Here is a 22323-nt window from a genome sequence, read left to right on the forward strand (position 1 = left end):
GATGGGCAGATACATGAGCTAACTTTGTTGTAATAATTAAATTAGTTGGAGTAAAAGATCGGCAAACCATATTCTTTATACTAAATTTTATAAAATATATTTTTGTTTCCTCTCGTTATACCAACTTTTATTTAAAAAAAAACGTTTTTATAAAATAAAAATCAAAATATTCAATCCAGCCCCTACAAATATAATTTATATTATATTAATTGTTTTTTGTTTAAAAAAAATTTGTTTAATATTTGTGCACAAAAAATGTTTTTATATTAAAATAAAGTAATTTAATTAAATTAGAAAAAAATAAAAAAAAATGGAATGCTAGGAGTGTTATCACTCTCTACCAAATGCTAAGATTAGGTGCTAAATGGTGAAAAATGAAGTGATACTCAAAAATCTGACGTGGCAAGGTGTTAGAAATGTTACCACTCCCTTTAGCTTAAATATTATAGTTAGATTTATAAGTAAAAAATATTTGTACCAAAAACATTGTAATTATATGTTTTGTAATTGAAGTAACTAAATATATTTTTTTTATAATTGATTTTGAATCTGTGTAAGCATTGTAGTGGGATTTATGGGTAAGCATTGTAACCAAAGCAAATGAATCATTTTTTTCATTGGTTTTGAATCAATTTAAGAGTTTAAGTGATAAATTTATTTTTCTGTAATTGAAGAAATTGAATTATTTTTACGAATGAATCAGAAATTGAATTATTTTTACGAATGAATCAGTAAAAGCAACATAATTATTTTCAGTAATCATTATTGGAGTTTGAAACATGATTGTAGTAGATTATTACTATAATAATATATTCATCATATAAAATAGGTTGCAAAAGTGATTCAAAATACGATTTTATGAATTAAGGTAAATTGTAATCATTGTAATTTTTGTTTTCAAAAAGCTATAAAATTACGTTGATATTTGAAATTTGTTATATCGACATATTTTATTCAAGAAATTTGATTGCACAGCTAGATGCTCATGCATACATTTCAAAATAACTGAATGTCTATGTAGAATTTGAAACATATGTAGTCGGTCGGTCAAGACAAGGTTGATATGGGACAAAGGTAATGTCATTTTAGAGATGAAAAAGAGTTTGTGGCAACGTAGACACTGCGGGAAGTATGTCGATCATAATGCCGTACTTGCCAGAAAGAAACAAATGATTATTCAACGCAATAGTTGATTTTTAACCTTATATATATTAAGTTTTGGGGGATCATCGGATTTTTGTAATCAATCTTGAAGCATAACGGTAGTTAAACCTTTTTTTGTTATGTTTTCAATGAAGCAATGTAATTGTACAAATCAAGGTATACAAGTTGGGAAAACTGATTATCTATTTATTTTATATGTTAACAGTGTACTTCATTGAATGAGGGAGCGAATTGAAATTTTTATTTGATAGAGTAATTTTAATCGATTTAAGTATGATATTATGTTTAGCGTGGAACTTGATAGTACAATGCTATTTTTATCATTTTTTAGCAATACTAATTGTGGAAATAGAGTATATTTGTATTACGGTGTTATCTAACTAATGTAAGCATGCTACCATATGCACTAGAAAGTATGATGCTTTTTAGCATTTGTGTAATGTATTTGCACAAAACAATGTCGATAGATGAGAAAGAAAAATGAATACGAATGATAATTTAATCTGGGTGAAATTTTGAGAAAGTATTGATTCAAATTTGACTGTAATTGTGAAAGTACAATACTATTTTTAGCAACTTTATTACAGTGAAAGTAATGTAAATTTTCAATTACGATGCTAGCATTAGCATGATACTAAAAGTACAATGCCATTAGCATAAAAACCGTATGAAAGTACTAGTATCGAATGAATAATTTGTTAGCATTTTATCAGAAAGAGTATAATTTTAATGAAAGTACTAGGGTCGGTATGAATGTATGATGGCTTGAAGTTTTTAGCACACAATATTATGAGGCATTAAAATCAGTTTTACCAAACATGGGAATTATAAGAAGGGAAATCTCCGGAAAAGTCTTAATATTTCACTTTAAGTTACGAAAAAAAATCTCAAACTAAAAATTGTTCATGAAAAAATCCCAATTAACGGTAAAAACGACGATTTGACATTTTTTTCCCGGTTTACTGGTTTGATTACTTACTCGGTTCTATTAAAGTCTCATTATTTTACCATAATTTATAAATAAGTCTGAAACTAAACTTAAGTGATGATTTAGCCCTTTTTTCCCTGAAACATACATATTACCGACTTGGACGCATAGTTATTAAATAAGCCGATGATATGGATATGTTGGGTTATATAATGTTATGTTTACCATAAAAAATGATATCATCATCTACTGTATATTTTTTGAAATATAAAATACATCAAACGAAAACTACAATAATTACATAAAATAGCAACAAATTCGTCGTTTTTAAGTTTATAAGAAATTTCAAATTGTTTATCTAATCTTATGTAACCCAATATATCTATCTAATCAGCTCATTTCCCACCCTTTTTCCAGAAAACACACATTTTACCGGTTTCATTGCTGACCTTGATACATAATCATAAATGAGCCGATGAGATGAATATCAAATTTTACGGTAAACATAGCATTATATAACCCATTATATCCATCTTATTAGTTAATTTAATGACTAGACGTTCAGATCAACAATGAACCCGGTAAAATCTATGTTAAATGGAGAAAATGGCAAAATCATTACTTAATTTTATTTTGAGACTTATTTGTAAATTATGGTAAAATAATAGGACTTTAATTAAAACCGGTAAATTAGGAAAAATGGGTCAAATCGTCATTTTTACCGGTAATTGTGACTTTTTCGTAAACAAATTTAAGTTTGGAACTTTTTCGTAAATTAGGGTAAAATATTAGGACCTTTCTGGAGTTTGGTACATTCATGATGCAATACTTACAATAATTATATGGTTAAAATTAATACAACAATTGAGTTGGTTCAATTGTTCGGTACCTTCATGATTTAATGAAATATTGTTAAACAATTTGATTCATTCATGTAGTTCTTAGATGATTCAAAACTATATTATTTATTTTATTATGATTTGTATATGTTGGTCGTCATTGTGTGCGACTTCAAGCTCCAAACTCACATCCCATTTATCTATGTCCTTTCCTTTATATGTTTCCATGTGCCTCAAATTATGTCAAAATTTCGTAACATAATATTTGCTTAAGTTTCTCGTTTTCCCTAACGATTGAGATTGAATACAATTTATCACAATTATTAATGACAATATAAAGACTTTGTAATAACTTAAAAAGAAAAAATGTATTTTTTTAATGACAAAATATGATGAAAATTGATGTGAATCACTAAATTGAATCATGTAGTCGGTGAATATAAAATAAATAAAGTATTATTTAAATATCTTCCTACTTTTTGTTCCTACAAATCTTACTACCTAATTAAATAGTGACATGTGTAACATTTAATGCTCATTCAATGAAATTTAATGATATTTTAGTATACTAATATGACATATGTCATCATTTAATTGGGTAAGAGGATTTGTAGGAACAAAAGTAGGAGAATATTTAATTTCTCAATTTACAATGTTGATTATTTCTAAGCAATTTTGAAAATGAAGCAATATCTCTTTAACCACATTAAAACAAGAATTAATTTTAAACAAAATCATTTATGAAAAACTTGAATCACCAAGAGGAATAAGCTAAATATTGAACAATATAACTTTAACCACTCTAATACTAGAAACATAGTTAATCATATTCATTTGATACAAGAAGAATTATTTTGTAAATTACTGCTAGAGAAAAGGCCTTTTAGTACATGAATTGTGTGTAATTAAAGCCCTTGTCTTAAAGGAAGACGACACACATCTGTGTGTCATAAGCTTACAACATGCATTTTCGACACCCATTTACAACATGCATTGTGTGTCATTAAATCCCATGTCATAAAAGAAGACGACACACACTTGTCATAATTTTAAGTGTTTTTGAAATATATTTTTTATAGATTTACTAATTTTCAAATTAAATGACAATTAATGTCTAATAATACAAAATAAAATACATGCATACATAACAAAACAATCCATTTCATACAATAAATGTACTAATATTCAAACTTGATCGCATTCAATAATTTCAATATAAAAAATATCATGTATCAATCTATCACTTTCTACTAAGTTTATAAAAGTAACTGAGAATGACCATAGAAGCAACAACAACAATTCCTATAGCCGTTTATGCAAATAATGTAGCCTTTGAGAGAGGTGGGGTTAACGTGAACACAAGCTCAGAAAGCTTCTTGTATGATTCTTCATATTCTTTGAAGAAGACATCTTCATCTTGTATTGGATCCAACAGTAGGTTTACGAAGTTGATATTCTACCTTGTGCATTATACCACAAAAATGAAGCTCATCGTCGACAGAAAATCACAATATTATCCATCTGTCTAGAATAACTACATTTTATCCGTTGTAAATTATAGGTAGAAAGTTATTGGTTTTAAAAAGTTATATCATGATAACAATCAACCCACGTATAAAACTTCTTACACATAACATTCACATTCTATTTTCTTATTTTTATTAAATTAATAAAAAATGCTTTTATTCTAAAGATTTACACAAACTCAATAAAATTTAAAAGCAAAAAAGCCAAGAAGTAGCATAATAATTTCATTTATTTGTTTATTATAACATCCTACTTTCCTTTATTTTTATTAAATCATTGTACTTCCACTCTTTTCTTATTGCGAATTTGTACTTTGGAATTTCTATCCAATTATAACATTGTATTTTCAACCTTTTTCTTCTTAAGGCATTATACTTTGAAATTTCCACCGAATTATAACCTTGTACTTTTAGTTTTCTTTTTTTTTTCTTATCAATGCCTTGTACTTTCAAATTCTATCCAGTTTTAGCATCGTAATTTTAGTTTTTCAAATAGCTCTACCTAATTATAGCAGTAAAAATAACTTTATATTAGGATAAGATTGTTATTATTGGGTAGATTATTCAAAGTAGGATGCTATAACAAACAAATCAACAAAAATACGTTTCTATTTCTTTTATCTAGCCAATTGTGACATAGCAATGATAGTGGATGTATTATCTTGAGCACCCTGTGAAGGATCCAACAAAGCATACCTAACAACATAATCTAATTTACTAGTAGAACTCTTCCTATTCGAAAGCCACCAACTCTCTTTAATCACCCATGACGCCTCCGCATACAAATGTACATGGAATTCACTAGGAAACTAAGCCAAAAGCAACCCACAAGCTTGAATCAACAAACAAGAAAGTTACTGACTTGCATAACCACTTCTCGAAAGAAAAATAGAACAATTTTGTCTACATCTTCCCAAAGAATCAGTACTCCCACCCGAAGGTGATGTGGGCATGGTAGAAACCTACCAGAAACTAGTCGAATCTTGATGCAAACCATGGTTTTATTGAGTAAGATTTGGTTGTATGTGGATAATGATTTGAACTAATATATTTAGAATTCGCTATGGTGTTACATATAGTGATAGGAATTCAATAACTGCATCAAAACTCACACATTGTATGAACTAAGAATTTGTCTTGTGATGATTAAAATAGTTGTTTGTAACACGGAGTCTGTGAAATAGTCAGCACAAAGAGAAAAAGTATGCACATAAATAATTAAATTTGAAATAGATTCTTACGGCAATCAACAAGTATAACTCAAGAGTTCATATCTATCAAGGAATTTAGTCCCAAAGGCATTGTCATCCAAGGACATAGGAACAAGCTTGAGTTCTACATAACATATGAAAGTTGTTTTTTAGCTACCTGAGCACAAAAGGTAGTGAGGTATTACAAAAAATGATGTCATTGAATGTGAGTTTATTATAGATTCTTCCAATCAACAAAGTGAATGAATTCGGGGTCCATGGTTTCTTTTTCATCAATTTATAGTATTTTTTCCTTTTAAGTTTGTGTTGGTCTTCGAAGATGGAATATTTTGTCCATCCGACCAGGACACTGTAAAGATTCATCATTTTGTTTGAGGTTATGTGTTGTAGTCATCAAAACAACCCCATCTTGTTTCTCAAACCTGCTTAAAGTGAGATCAACAGTTTAACTTGTAAAAAAGATAGAAAAAGTTTTTTGCAAATAATCTTGTTTTATTATAAAGCTTCACTAATAAATTATCTTGATTCAAAGGCATAATGACATAAGTAGGAGAAATTATCAAAGTCAGTTGTTATTATCTTTTGTATTTATAGCTTACGAAATTTATTTTCAATATTCTAGACATTTAAGTAGAGAAATCCCACCAGAGAGGGAGATAGCGAATAGAAAATAATGTATTCTCTTACAGAGTAACCCTCATCAGGGTCAATTTTGAAGAAGCAGAGATACCATAGGAAAATATGGATGTTTGGATGAGTGCATTTCACATCATGAGGTATCTTCTCTATAAGTTTTCAATGGTATTTGGTTGGCAGATATAGACAGTAAAGAGGTTGATCCTCATCAAGAAGCTCGAAAAATACATCAACAGTGAACACCCATTTTTCATGCTAGAAATAGTCATACTTTGTAATTACTTTGGTCAACTATTGTAATCTTTTTATGAATGAATAAGAAAGGATTATTCATGTATTTATGTGCTTAAGTGTTTTATATGGTGTTTTGTGTATGTAACAGAATAAATAAGATTTAAAATACGCGTCAAAATAGAATAATAATTAGGACGGATAATTTTAATGAACAAAGTAATAGTTGCGATGAGGATCCTGGAGATATAAGGAACACTCAAATCGGACTTAGAATGAAGAAGTTATGCTTCTTCGAAGTTTCGTGACTAAACTAGCACGATACTTGTAACAACCGTAAATTAGGGCTAGTGAATTTGACAATTATAAGCGTTAAAAATTGAATTTTAATAGAAGATTATTTAGGATAAATAATATTAACCAAAATTATAGTATATGTGACAATGATTTTGCACATATAAAAACACCCAAATCTGACTTCGTGAGAGCAACTTATGATTTTTTCTAATATTTCAGCGTAGTAGTATACATCTCAGAAATTGAAATTGAAATCGGTCAATTTTTAGGAAAACAATTTAAATGAGAGTTGAATATCTCGTCAACACCTATCCGTCGATATAAAGACATTCATGAATGGATATCATATGTAAGAGTTATGAATTTTTAACGGACTTTAACCGTCTAAGCCTGTTAAAAATATAACTTTAAAAATAAAATCAAAATTAGCCGACAAAGTCTAAATAAAAGTTGATTTCGTCGATAGCTACGTGTGGATATAAAACCCATAAAAATGGAGCACGTATGAATTAGTTATAAATTTTATAAAAATTCAAATTTTCTCGCGTGCACCCGCGCGCAACGGGAGCATGCATGGTGAGCACTATTACTCCACCCAGAACGTGATACATGGCACCACATAGAAAATGACATGTCATCACTTCTAACCAAATGCACAATGCGCAAGGGACCATGTGCGCGACGTGCAATCCAAATTCAACTATAAATACGAGTCGAAATTCAGTTCATTCTCACACCCTTCAAACGTTTCTCTCTCCATTTCTCTCAATTTTAATCCCTTTCTCCCTTAAGTTTTTAGTCGGTGAAGCCCTGGTGTCTGATAGCCGGAAATTAGGAGCTCTCGAGTCAGAGTTCTGCCCGCTTAATTCCCAGTTTTCATCAGCATACTCTTTAAGTTAAGCTACACTTATTTTATTCAAGTGTAACTTTTCATTATAATAACAGTCGTTATTATGAACCTATAATTAAGATTTATTAGTAATTCCAATTCATTATACTGATTGATCTACTTATGGGGATGATGTCTAGGTTGGATTTAGTGAGGTGTTTAAAGTGGGATTTCCAAACAATATACTATGCATACCAAACAGACCCTACATCCGATATGATTCTACCTGGTTGTTCCTTACTTTATAGATCTTGATGTAGACATTAGGATTAGTGGGCAATCTAGACTACCAATAGTCGCCAGGAATATTAAGCTAAGTGACATTCATAACTAGGTCACGTCAGAGGAAATGTCAAGGAGTTTGGCGGAGCGCTGCCAAATTCTCCAGTCACCTACCTAATTCAAGTGAGTGCATAGTCCCTTTCATTAACATGATTTTAATACAATTATTAATTAAAGTATTAAATATATGTTAGAAAGTTTATATGTAATTTATATGCTTATTGCTTGGTGTATGTGTTAGATATGTATTTGAGAAGGTATATGCGATATGCGAACCAAATATGACTGTATATATGTTAAAAGGTATATATTTATTATTACATGATGACAATAATAGAAATATTATTAGAGAAAATGATAAAAGTATATATTTTGTGTTAAATATATACAAAAGGATTGTCTAAACAGAGTTGGTATTAGGAACCTAGTAGTTTTGCCTGTTAATAAGATAAGGCTTACTATATACCTACTTCAATTAAGTTTGATATCAGGTAGTCTTATTCGGGATATGTGTGTGTAGGTCAGAACCGAGAGTAGAGTTCTGCTCCTAGACACTTTCATGTGTTGATGGTACGAAATGCGTACCAAAGTACAAATCATATTCCTTCTTGGATGACCAGAAATGGTGGGCCCAGATTAGATAACTGTAATAGTATGTTTGCTTCTTTTCTTAGGTGACTAGAAATGGTGGGCCCAAATTAGATGACTGGATAGTATGTTTGCATATTCTAAATGGTTCATTGGGTGATTTGATCTTTCCTGATAATTGTAGACTAGGATCTGTGAGGATCGATTAGGGATTAAATATAGACATCTGTCACCGATCTGAGAGTATGGATTAGGCATAGTCATTCGTTGATGGTCTGAGTGTATGGATTAGGCATAGTTATTCATTCCTGGTTAGAGAGTATGGATTAGGTATAGACATTTGCCACCTATCTGAGAGTACGGATTAGGCATAAACATTTTTTGTTGGTCCGAGAGTATAGACTAGGAATAGTCAATCAATCATGATCAGAGAGTATGGATTGGACATAATTATTTATTCTTGATCCGAGAGTATGGATTAGGTAAAGCCATTCATTTCTGAATCCGAGAGTATGGACTATGTGAGGACTGGCGGGATGGGCTAAATTGCTTATAAGAGAGATATTATTATATTGCGAATTTTAAGATATATATATATATATATATATATATATATATATATATATATATATATATATATAGTTGGATTAGGTGTCTAAGCCCAGAACTATATTTGGTATGTACTTGACCCGGTTGTAGCATTGTCATTTTGGGTTGCCTTCACCAGAGCAACTTGACTGGAAGAATAATTGAGAAAGACGATAAAAGTGATTTATTAATATATTATATGAATAATATATTAAAAGAGAAATCATATTATTTAATTAACATTGGTCAAGAATTAATTTAGAATTAATTTTGTGATCAAAAGAGGTTAATTGAATTAGGGGGGCTGATATTGTAATTATAAGATAGTTGCAATATGGGCTGTGGATTCCTTATGAAAGGGATGGACGATTTTATATGGAAGCCCATATATAAATCATCCAAGCTAGGGATTCTGGAAGGATCTAATGGGCTTCTTAGGGATTAAGCAACCAGATTAGGTATTTGACCGAAACCCTAACTTTGAAGCTATATAAGGAACCCCTAGGCATCCAATTTTCGGCTAACACAACCCTAGAAGGTTTCATTGAGCCGAAAATTACCTCTCCCCTCTCTCTCTAAGATTCTCCAATTGCTTTGGTGTTTGTGATCTACTAGAGGCATCACATTTGAGGTGATAGGTTCTCAAAAGCTCAAGATCTTCAAGCTACAATCAAAGGTAACATTCTTACTAGTTTAATTATGTTGATTTCGTTTTGTTGTATGCTAGATTAGGATTTGCAAGCTTTGGACGATTATTGTATGTACAAATAGAAAAACTAGATCCAAAGCTTTAGGGTTTGCATGTGCACCATATGATTGATGTTTTGCTCATAACCAACAGTGGTATCAGAGCCTAAGTTATTTTTTTATTGTATTTGATGCTTTGTTTAATCATTCATTGCTGAAAAAATCGAAAATACTGCATTCTGACACATGAACTCGTCGAGTCACCAGATGAACTCGACGAGTCAGATGAACTCGACGAGTCCAGTCTGTGACTCGGCGAGTCGAAGAGTCAGATGCAGATTTTTCAGGATTTCGTCCAAAATTAAATTGGGATCATTACCAAAAACGTTTTTTACTGATAAAATCTGATTTTTTCAATATGGTATTGATTATCCTAATTCAATTGAAAGATAATTGCCAATAAATAAGATAATTACTTGTTTATAAGATAAAATTAATTATTTGTATTTTTTATTTGAATTATCTTATCTTGAAATTAGATTAGATCAAATTATGTGATAAAGATTAATAATAAGATTATTTAATTATTTTTCAAATTTGATGTAAAAGATTTTTTGAAAAGTTTCAAAACTTGCCCTCAAGTTTTGGAATTTAAATTTTTTATTAATAGGTTTAATTTTGAAATATTTAAATTCTAAACCCTTGAGTTTTAAAAGTTAAAATTCGACTCTTATACTATTATACTATTATAAGATTAATTAATATATATGTATAAGATAAAGCTAGTCTTACCGTTAGTAGGCCTCATTCACGAAGCCGATCTATAAGGGGGGTATAAGGTTGCTGCCTATAATAAGTATAATGATTATATAAAGTAATTAAATGTTTTTATAAATTCTCAATCTTAGTTACTTTAGGAAAAATGTGAAAATGTATGCTATTCCATGAAATTACACTTTGCACATTGTCAAGTCGTTAGTGGAGCGTGTGTGGTTAACCGACATACTAATTTGGGCTAGCAAAGGTGGCAAAGGGTAGCTCGATGTTTATCATAGATCAATAGAGCGTGTGTGGTTAACCGGCACATTAATTAGGTAGTAAGTGACATCGAGAGTGCCAAGTACGTTTGCATGGTTATTCACACCTTGTTTGTGATCATCGGTATCCCAGTCACAAACTTGAAGGGCATAATTGAGATTTAAACATGACATTGAAAAGTTCAATGAATCTCAAAAGAATCTAGGAATTTCAATTCATTTAAAACTTAAAGTCGTTTTCGTTTTTCGTGGTGGAAATTGGTAAATCGTCATTTACATACCTTCATATTATTTGCAATTAGATTACGACATCCCTCTTCTGAATTGTAAATAATTATGTTGGGTCCTAGCCCTAATTTCTCATTTGGGTGTTTAATTGGGGATTATTATCTAATCTAAACTTTGTTCCTTTTCTATTTCAGATGTTTACTCAAAACAACACTTCTGGCTAGACCCCTTCTGGCTCATTCTCACTCATGAACTTGTGTGGGAGGGTGATATTTGATGGAACCAACTTCAATGATTGGATCCGCAACATACACATGGTCACCCGCTATGAGGACAAAGAGTATATTCTCGACAAGGAGCTGAAAGAGGTTAACCCAAACACTGCTACTCCCGAGGAAATTGCTACGTTCGAAACTCATGAAAGGGATGCAACGAAGGTACATTGCATCATGCTCGCAACAATGACTGCTGAACTCCAAAAGTCCTACGAGGACTACTATCCATACGAGATGCACCAAGATTTGATGGAAAGGTACCATCAAAGTGCTAGGCAGGAGAGGTACGAGATCATCGCCTTGATGATCACTACCAAAATGAAGGATGGAGAGTCCGTCACGGCCCACTTGCAGAAAATGAAAAGGTTTGTGGACCGTTTGCTAAAGTTGAATGTGAACTTCGACGAGGAGTTGGCCATAGATATCATTCTACACTCGTTGCCTCCTTGTTACGACCAATTTCGTATGACCTATCATAAGCAAGAAGTGGAGAATCACCTGGGTAGGAAACTTAAGATGCTATGATCCGATCGAAGAGGTGAGTACCTTAGTATAGAATTCCACGACTACTTCAAGGAATGCGTAATCGTTTCGCAATTGACGCTACCTAGGACACCGCCGTTGAATGGTGTAGCTGAGAGGCACAATCGAACCTTGTTGGACATGGTTCGTTCCATGATGAGTCGAGCTTTGTTACCTATCTCATTATGGGGGTATGCCTTAGAGACTGCCACCCATATCCTTAATCTAGTCCCAACTAAGAAGGTTGCCAAAACACCTCACGAGATGTGGACATGGAAGGTTCCCTCGTTGGCACATATCAAGGTTTGGGGTTGCGAGGCTTTCGTAAGATGAGAGACTCACGACAAGTTCGAACCTCATAGTGAGCGGTGTATTTTCATCGGCTACCCGCAGAAGTCCTTTGGATATCTCTTTTATAGACCGAGTGACAATGTTGTCTTCGTTGCGAGGAGAGGGGTTTTCCAAGAAAGAGAACTCATATGCCAAGAGGACAGTAGGAGGCAAATTGATCTTGAATAGCTTCAATAATCAAGCGATGTAGGAAACTCTAACACTGGCACTCAACCCGAGGAGGAAACTCCTGTTGAACCGATTGACGATTCCCTACCTCTTAGACGTTCCAGTAGGGTTAGTGTTCCACCTGTGTTGTATGGTTTCCATATAACAACTGAAGGTGATACGTTTATTAGTGATAGTACACTGATAAATTTGGATGAACCTAACAACTACAAGGAAGCCATGGCAGGCCCGAAGATTGTGAAATGGAAAAAGGCTATGGACAGCGAGATTCAGTCCATGTATGACAATCAAGTTTGGAACTTGGTTGAAAATGTACCAGGTCGTAAGACGGTCGGGTGCAAATGGATCTTCAAGAAGAAGACCGACATGGATGGTAAAGTACACACATATAAGGCGCGATTGGTTGCGAAGGGCTTTACTTAAACTTTGGAGTTGACTATGATGAGACCTTCTCACCAGTAGCGAAGATTAAATCTATAAGGGTGATGCTAGCCATAGCTACATTTCATGACTATGAAATATGGCAAATGGATGTCAAAATCGCTTTTCTTAATGGGAAGTTGGCTGAGGATGTTTACACGAGTCAGCCAAAGCGTTTTGTCGATACGAAGCACCCTAATAGAGTGTGTAAGCTTGAGAAATCCATTTATGGATTGAAACAAGCGTCTCGCAGATGGAATCTTTGTTTTGATGAGAAAGTCAAAGAGTTTGGTTTTTCGAGAAGCGAGGATGAGTCTTGTGTATATGTCAAAGCCAGTGGGAGTATAGTTAGCTTTCTCGTATTGTGTGTGGATGACATACTGCTCATAGGAAACAACGTCCCAACCTTGCAGGAGGTTAAGTCCTGGCTTGGGAAGTGCTTCGCTATGAAGGACCTCAGAGAAGCTGCCTATATTCTAGGGATAAGGATATTGAGAAATATGAGTAAGAGACTAATAGGACTTAGTCAAAGTACTTACTTGGATAAAGTGTTGAAACTTTTTAGCATTGAAAATTCCAAGAAAGGGGAGTTACCGATCCAAAGCAATACCAAGTTGAGTAAGACTCAAAGCCCGAGTACCGATGCCGAGATAGCAGAGATGAGCAGAGTACATTATGCTTCCGCAGTTGGCTCAATCATGTATGCTATGAAATGTACTCGCCCTGATGTGGCCTTCGCTTTGAGCATGATCAACAGATATCAAGGGAACCCCGGTAGAGCACATTGGACCGCAGTTAAGAACATTCTCAAGTACCTACGAAGGACTAAGGAATTGTTCCTTATCCTCGGTGGGAGTGATGACCTGAGAGTGCGAGGGTATAGTGACACCAGTTTTCAGACCGACCGAGATAATTTCCGCTCTCAGTCGGGCTGGGTCTTTACCCTGAATGGAGGAGCAGTGACATGGAAAAGTTCCAAGCAGGAGACCGTAGCTAATTCAACGTGTGAATCAGAGTACATAGGAGCGAGCGAAGCGTCAAAGGAGGCAATATGGCTAAAGAAATTCATTGGAGACCTTGGATTTGTACCGGCCATAAATGAGCCTATGGATATTTTCTACGATAATGAAGGTGCGGTTGCCTTATCCAAGGAACCGAGGGATCATGGCAGATCCAGGCATATCGATAGAAAATATCATTTCATTAGACATCGGGTAGAAGAGTGACTACTCGTAGTGAAGAGGGTATCGTCAGAAGATAACGCAGCAGATCCCCTTACGAAGGGACTGGGTAGGGTTAAGCTCTTGAAACACGCTAGGAGCATTGGGCTGAAGGACGATATTAGTTTTAGTGGTTAGATAGATTTTAGAAACTTGTAATAGATATATTGTAATTGACATTTTGATGATTAAATAAAGGTGTTTTATTTATAAGTAATGTTACTGTCTTGTGTCAATTATTTACTATTGTTTCACTTTGCATGTTTTGACTTCCTAAATAATAAGATTATTTAAACTATCCACAGTCGATCATAGGTTGGAAGTAAGTATGAAGGAAGACTGTCATGAATTGGTTTGTAAAATGTCTAAGCGTTTAGACATAGCAAAGGTTTGTTGCAACATTCATGAGTGCTTATGAAATATGATTTGAGTATTGGATAAAACCCGCACTCACATGAATCACTTCATGGAATTAATCACGAGTGATTGTGAGATGATAATATCATATAGTCTTTAAACCTAGATATATGAGTTGTTGTTTACAAGTCGATTGTGCATTGATAATGTGTAAACGCATCAGTAACTTGATGTTATAAAACACATTGTTGTGTACGATTTGATAAGTAACTACTACAAGCATATAAGTCGAAGTTTATCTGTTCCTTTTATCCTACGAGGTTAAAAGCGATATCTTGGGCCCCTCGATGATTTTGTTTTGACTTATGTGCCGGACCCGGTCAGGACTAAATTGATGTGTTCAATTAAGTTCTATGTCAGACAGATCAGAGATCGAGAAACAAACTGTTGGACAATATGTATGACTATGTTCCATGTGATTGTCCACACGACATCTTGAGAACAGAGGACTATACGATCCCTTATCTAAAGGACGTGTCAGAGTTGGACAGTGGATTTTGAGAGCTATGATTGCTAATCGGATTTTGAAGTCGTACTTGTATTTATAGTTATTAGACTTATCTAAGTGGGAGACTGTTGGATTAGGTGTCTAATCCCATAACTATATTTGGTATGTACTTGACTCGGTTGTAGCATGGTCCTTTTGGGTTGCCTTCACCAGAGCAACTTGAATGGAAGAATAATTGAGAAAGACGATAAAAGTGATTTATTAATATATTATATGAATAATATATTAAAAGAGAAATCATATTATTTAATTAACATTGGTCAAGAATTAATTTAGAATTAATTTTGTGATCAAAATAGGTTAATTGAATTAGGGGGGCTGATATTGTAATTATAAGATAGTTGCAATATGGGTTGTGGATTCCTTATGAAAGGGATGGACGGTTTTATATGGAAGCCCATATAGAAATCGTCCAAGCTAGGGATTCTAGAAGGATCTAATGGGCTGCTTAGGGATTAAGCAACCAGATTAGGTATTTGACCGAAACCCTAACTCTGCAGCTATATAAGAAACCCCTAGGTATCCAATTTTCGGCTACCACAACCCTAGAAGGTTTCATTGAGCCGAAAATTACCTTTCCCCTCTCTCTCTAAGATTCTCCAATTGCTTTGGTGTTTGTGATCTACTAGCGACATCACATTTGAGGTGCTAGGTTCTCAAAAGCTCAAGATCTTCAAGCTACAATCAAAGGTAACATTCTTACTAGTTTAATTATTTTGATTTCGTTTTGTTGTATGCTAGATTAGGGTTTGCAAGCTTTGGATGATTATTGTATGTACAAATAGAAAAACTAGATCCAAAGATTTAGGGTTTGCATGTGCACCATAGGATTGATGTTTTGCTCATAACCAACATATATATATATATATATATATATATATATATATATATATGTAGGTTTTACATGTATTAACACGGATAAATCCTTAACACTGAAGGGTACATGCAACCTAAGGATCTATGTCATAACTCCATTGAAGTAATATTCCATTGAACAACAAAAACTATTAACCCTTGGCTATTTTCAAAAATCACAAGAACAAATTAGGGTTTACTTACATTTTAGTTATTATAGTAAATAAATAATCAAAAACCTTTTTGAAAGACTCTTGGAAGCAAGCACCACAAGTGTCGTGCCTCTAATGGTTTACATCCAAACCCTAGGAACTAAGGAGATTGAGGAGAGAGATGGAAATTGTGGCCCTAAGCCTCTAAAGGAATGTCATGGCTGAAATTTTAAGGATATGGGTCCTTATATAGCTAAGGTAGCTTGGTGCCAAAGCTAGGGTTTAAGGAGGAAACCCTAATCCATTTGCTTGGTGACCAAGCAGCCCATTCTCATCCTTATACAAGGGCTTGGACGAAATTCCTTGGGCTTGCCCAAGTGAATTTTCGTCCACATATTCCAATGAGGTCCATGGGCTGTTTTCCCCAACTTTCAATAAATAACCAAATACACCCTGCACTTTTAATTAATCCAATTAATCCCAAAATTAATTCCAATTAATTTCTGATTAGTGATTAATTAAATAATATTATTTCCAGTTAATATATTATTCTCATAATATATTAACAAATTGTTTATTTGATTTCCAATTAATTTATTAACCAATATAATAAATTAATCAATCAGTCTCTCTCTCAAAAATCTATCATATTCAATTGCTAGGTTTGAGGGCAACCCAAAAGGACTGTGCTACTATCAATTCAAGTTTATACCAATTATAGTTATTGACTTAGACACTCAATCCAACAGTCTCCCACTTAGATAAGTCTATAATTATAATTGTTAGTATAACTACCAAACTGATTAGAAAATTGTAGCTTCCAAAAGTCGTTGTCGAACTCTGACCTAGTCAGTTACGTGTCCTAAGTTAAGTGATCAAATATTCCTCCTTTCTACAAGATATCGTATACACATGAGACATGAATTATAATCAATCTCATTGTCCATGTTTTTGTTTCTCGATATCTGATTTATAACAAATGAAATTAGACTACCAATTGAACACATCAATTTAGTCCAGGCTTGGCCAAGCACTTCAGATGTCGACATCAAATCATCGAGGGGCCCAAAGATATCGATTTTCCCGTTAGGACAAAAGGAACGAATAAACTTTGACTTATATGCTTGTACTATTTACTCATCAAATCATGCACAACAATACATTTTATAACATCAAGTTACTGATGCGTTTACGTATTATCAATGCACAAATGACTTGTAAACAACAACTCATATATCCCCATTTCAAGAATATAAGATATTATCGTCTCTGAGCGTGGGTTTATCCAATACACAAAATCCCCATTTTCAGAGTACTCATGAACATTGTAGCAAAACTATTGCTATGTCTAAAACTCTTCAGACAATCAACAATCCAGTTCATGACAATCTTAATTCACTACTTACTTCCAAAAGTACGAGCAACTGTGGAATTTCGAATAATCAAATTATTCTGGAAGTAAAACATGCAAAGTGAAACACAATAATAACCTAATTAACAATGGTCTCAAAACTATTGAATATAAATAAAACTCTTATTATTTAATCACCATATAAATTAAGACTTTATTCATTGTATAATGTTTCGAGTAATCAACTAAACACTTGAATTAAACATCAGTCATGACATGTTATAAACATGTATAATATGTCTCTTTATGGTCCTTCCTTTGCGAACATATCGACTGGACGCTATTCCAATGATGCTCATTTCACAATTCCAATTTTTTTGTCACTACTTAGAATATGTTAGAATTCCAACCTTACATGCATTGTCCTTTTGTGATGTCAAGGCTTCAAAGTCACAGAGACTTAGCCAACGATATTACAGAATGTTCCATTGAAGCTTTGTTACTAAAAACAATTCCAAAGTAATGAAGTTTCAAATTCAAGGCACACTCCTTGAACACCTTCCTTGCATTAAAGTTTCTGACTCACATGTAGATTTTAATAATCAACTCCCACTATGGAAATATTCCTATATTCCCATATGATCATCAATTTTGAACAAGAATCATCTCAATCTAAAACATGCCATTATGGTCCTCCGAAACAATACAATACATCCAACTGCTCACAAGCAACCAATCTTTTGGTGTAACCTTTGAATGTTCTTGACAGTTGTTTAGCAACGTTAGTCACACAAAGTTCTAGTCCTTTTTTCCCTTCAATTCCCAAAGCATTTGAAAAAAAAATCAGAACAAGTGAATATTATAGCATATGAAATGGATCCTGTATCCGAAGCATATGGGACTCGATTCCTAATGTCTTATATAAAGACCTGATATCTGATCAGTCTCTTGCTATAATATTTCCATATATCGAATTTCCTATGTTGAACCATTTCAACACGATATTTATATATGTCCATGACTAATTTATTTTAAACCCTTCAATCTAAACTTTTAGATTTGAAACAAAGTGTGAGTGCCCTCTCCCTTAAGCCTTACTATTGCGAAACAATTCCCAAACTTTGAAACTTGCAAATTTGTAAACTTTGTTTCCTACAAATAGTATTGCCAACTTGCAACACTTAGCATAACAATTATGCTCCCATTAGCATAACAATTAGCTCCTAATAGCACAACAATTATGCTCCCATCAGTTTTGACATGTATTCAGAAATCAACTTGAATTTTTGAAATTAATACTCTTGACTTTCTTACTAAAGTACGGATTTCTGATACGCGATGCTTCGATAAGTCTCCAACTAGACTTCTGAAGCTTATACACCTTCATTAGATATTATATATATATATATATATATATATATATATATATGTGTGTGTGTGTGTGTGTGTGTGTTTAAACCCTTTCAGAACTTATAGCTATATGCCCTGAAAGTTCAAACAATTCCTTGCCATTTCTCACAATTCGAACTATGAAAAGGGATGTCGTAATCATATTGCGAATTTGAGAATGTGCAATGATCACAACTACCAACCATAATGATATTTATCAGATCTTTAAAATCTACTAGCGAAAGTGTTTCCTCATAATCATTCACATAAATTAGAGCGAAACCTTTTTCCACCTCGATTTTATGGTGTATACGTTCTCATCCATGTGAATCCATCATTTCCAACCTACAATCCTAAGATAAGGTTTAGGACAAAACCAAATTCAAATTTAGCTTCCTTTCATGGACTGAACTTCGCTTATTCTTAATTTATTGCCCTCTGTTAGCACAAGGGCCTACTAGTGCTTCCATGTTGTTAAGCAGCTCACCCATATTGATCAAAGCACTTTCACTGACCAACGTGCTTTGATTTTGCAGTCAAGTGAGAACCATAGAATTCATAAGCACTGCCAACTCAACTAGAAGGTGCACAGAAACAAGAATATGTCAACTCAACATGATAGGTTATCAACCTCAGGTCGTGTGCTAGTGATAACTAAAAGGTTTATTCTCGATTGACTCCTAAACTTTTCAAGATCAATAAGACTCCCATTGACTTCTTGACATATAGGTTTCTCTCTCAAGGAACATTCATTGACAAGCTAAAACAAATATTCAAAAGTTAGTTTGGATTCCCGACACGAAACACTTAATGAATTGGTCTTAGTTTATCCTTTGTTTTAACCAAAAACATCATAACTACCAATTACAAATGTGCTTGAGTAAGAAAACATTATTACTCCACATTTCATGAGGTGTTATAAACCTACTTAGTATAAAAACAAGTTTCAAGATACGATTTGTATTAACTAGAGCATGACTCTAAAACTTGATTAGAAACGAAGTTTGACTCATCTCTCGATTGAACCATTTCAACAATATTCGACTCCTCTTCTTAGTGATACAATTGCACCAAGATGTTCTTCGAGGATCAGTTGTGATATAGTTCCACAATCATTAAGATGATCATAAAATATGATACTAAAGTACTCTCATTTCCTTTCAGATTGGAGTAACTTTTATCTTTATGCCTAATAGACTCTTCATATTCATATCAGAATTATGCTTAATCTTATAAACACAACCATGTTTACTTGTACTATCCCTTTTAGTGAAATTCAAACTACGATGCTATTTAAGTTCATGCTTTCATATATTGTGATACAAGTCGAAACAACTTCATATAAGCCCAAAACTCGATCCAATAAGCCAAGTCCAATAAATTTTGGGCCTTAGCCCAAGAATTCTCGACCCAAAACCCTTATTGGGCCGAAAACCTTTCTTTGGGCCTTAATGGGCCGAAAACTTCTATTGGACATTATATTGGGCCGAAAACTCCTCTAATGGGCCTTTTTGGGCCGAAAGCTTCTACTTGGGCTTTCTATGGGCCGAAAACCCATACTTGGGCCTTAGTTGGGCTGAGAACTCCTATTTTTTTGGGCTCTTGAACCAAAAACCCTTATTAAGCATCAAAGGGCCAAAAATCTTTATTGGACCAAGCCAAATCAAAGCCTACTAATCTTTTTGGGCCGAAAACCCTTGATCGGTTATGGCCATGAACAAAAAAAAAAAGAAATAAGATGGACAATGAGCTTGGCACCATATCATTGTCCAACATACCTCCAAGCTTCTTAACCCCCATACAACAAGGCATTTCACATCACATTGGAAGAAGTCAACTTCTATCATTTCCCCCTCCTCTCTCTACCTCTCGGTCGATACATACACACACACACACACTCCACAAACTTCATTTCCTTCACTTAATTCACTAGAACTTCCTCCCCCTTCTCTCCAAAAATTTCGAGTGAGTGCATGATTTGGTGGGATTCCTTCAAACAATTTCAAGAACTTGGTAAGTTGTAGGTTAAACTCAAGTATCTTATTTCATATTTATACTAAGATCATTCCTCTTACACCTTCATTTTCGTGGATATGGCCCTTAGAACACCCACATTTCGAGAATCTCACCAAGAACACAAGCTAGACTCGAAGTTTCTTTTTCATCTCCTTCTACATCTCGAAAATCCCCAAGGTGAGCTTCATACCCCATTATTTTCGATATTTCCATCCTTTGGGGGGGGGGATACAAGTCAAGTCTTGTTTAAATCTTTGAATACTTGCATGCACTTGTATGTTTATGTGACTATGTGTGTTGAAATGTTGATTACTCCAAGTTAAACACTCAATAAACTCGAGATTTACAAATCTCATAGTTATCTTTGCATAAGTTCACATATTTTGGTATTATGTTGAGGAAGAAATAAGTTACTAAGTAAAAATGGCTTTTAGTGTGTGTTAAAAATCAAAGAAAATATCATAACATATTTGGTTGTAAAAGCTTGAAAATGGTGAAAATATGAGAGTTACACTCAAAATGGTTAATTTTTGGTTATATATATTTTTACCACTAATACTTGTACAAATATTGGAACATAACAAATCCCATGGATTTATATGAGATTTTGTGGAATTTATGACATATTATAGTCACAACAAAAAAATAGAATATTTTGTTTACAAAGCTCTCAAATAAAATTTTGGGTATGTTAAAACACACTACAAACTTGGTTATTTTTCTAAAGACTATTTTTATTAGTAAAATAGTCGTAATATGTGGTCATACTTTACTAGTTTGAATACTTAAAGGATTATACTATTTACTCAACATATATTATTATTAGACGAATTCATTAATGATTATTTATAAAAAACGTTATAAATAATTGAACTAAAACGGTATACAAACCAAAATTTTTACGACAAAAAATTTCGCGTAAACCTGTTAAGGCACTTGTGAGACTCTCTTTCGCCGTACCTACCTAGCGTACACCGTAAATCCTGTAGTTATAACCAGAGTCTCCTAGAGGGAGAGAGAGGTAATTATGTATAGATCTATACAGGGTTGACACCCCCACACTTGAGCGGTTCGCTACAACTAGACTAGGCCAGTCTAGGGTGACAAATATCTTCCCGAAACCGACGCCTGAAGAACGTCATGACAGGAATTTTAGTCGTATCAAGCATGGTTGTAATTACTCACATAGGGATTAACAATGTTATTTTGGATTTACGAAATTATAAACTTCACCGGTTTTATAAAAATATAAAACTAAGCATCACTCTCGTACTTTACTACTACCACTCCAGTCTTAGGGTTTAAGACTGCATTTTTTTTATAAAGCAGGAAATATAGGATTTTCTGGGAACTCACACTCTTTTCAATTACGAACGAAAGATAACAAGGAACACACATGCAATTATCCACAGTTTTAGAACAAGACTACAAACAAATTTTTTTCAGGAAATATCGGATTTTCTGGAGTTTTACAGATTATTACAAATCAAAGATATTACAATTTTTTTTATACAAATAAGCTTATGAACTCACCAACTTTTTAGTTGA

Source organism: Lactuca virosa, chromosome 6 (genome assembly GCF_052849685.1).
Source record: "Lactuca virosa cultivar CGN04683 chromosome 6, Lactuca_virosa_CGN04683_v6, whole genome shotgun sequence".
NCBI lineage: Eukaryota > Viridiplantae > Streptophyta > Magnoliopsida > Asterales > Asteraceae > Lactuca > Lactuca virosa.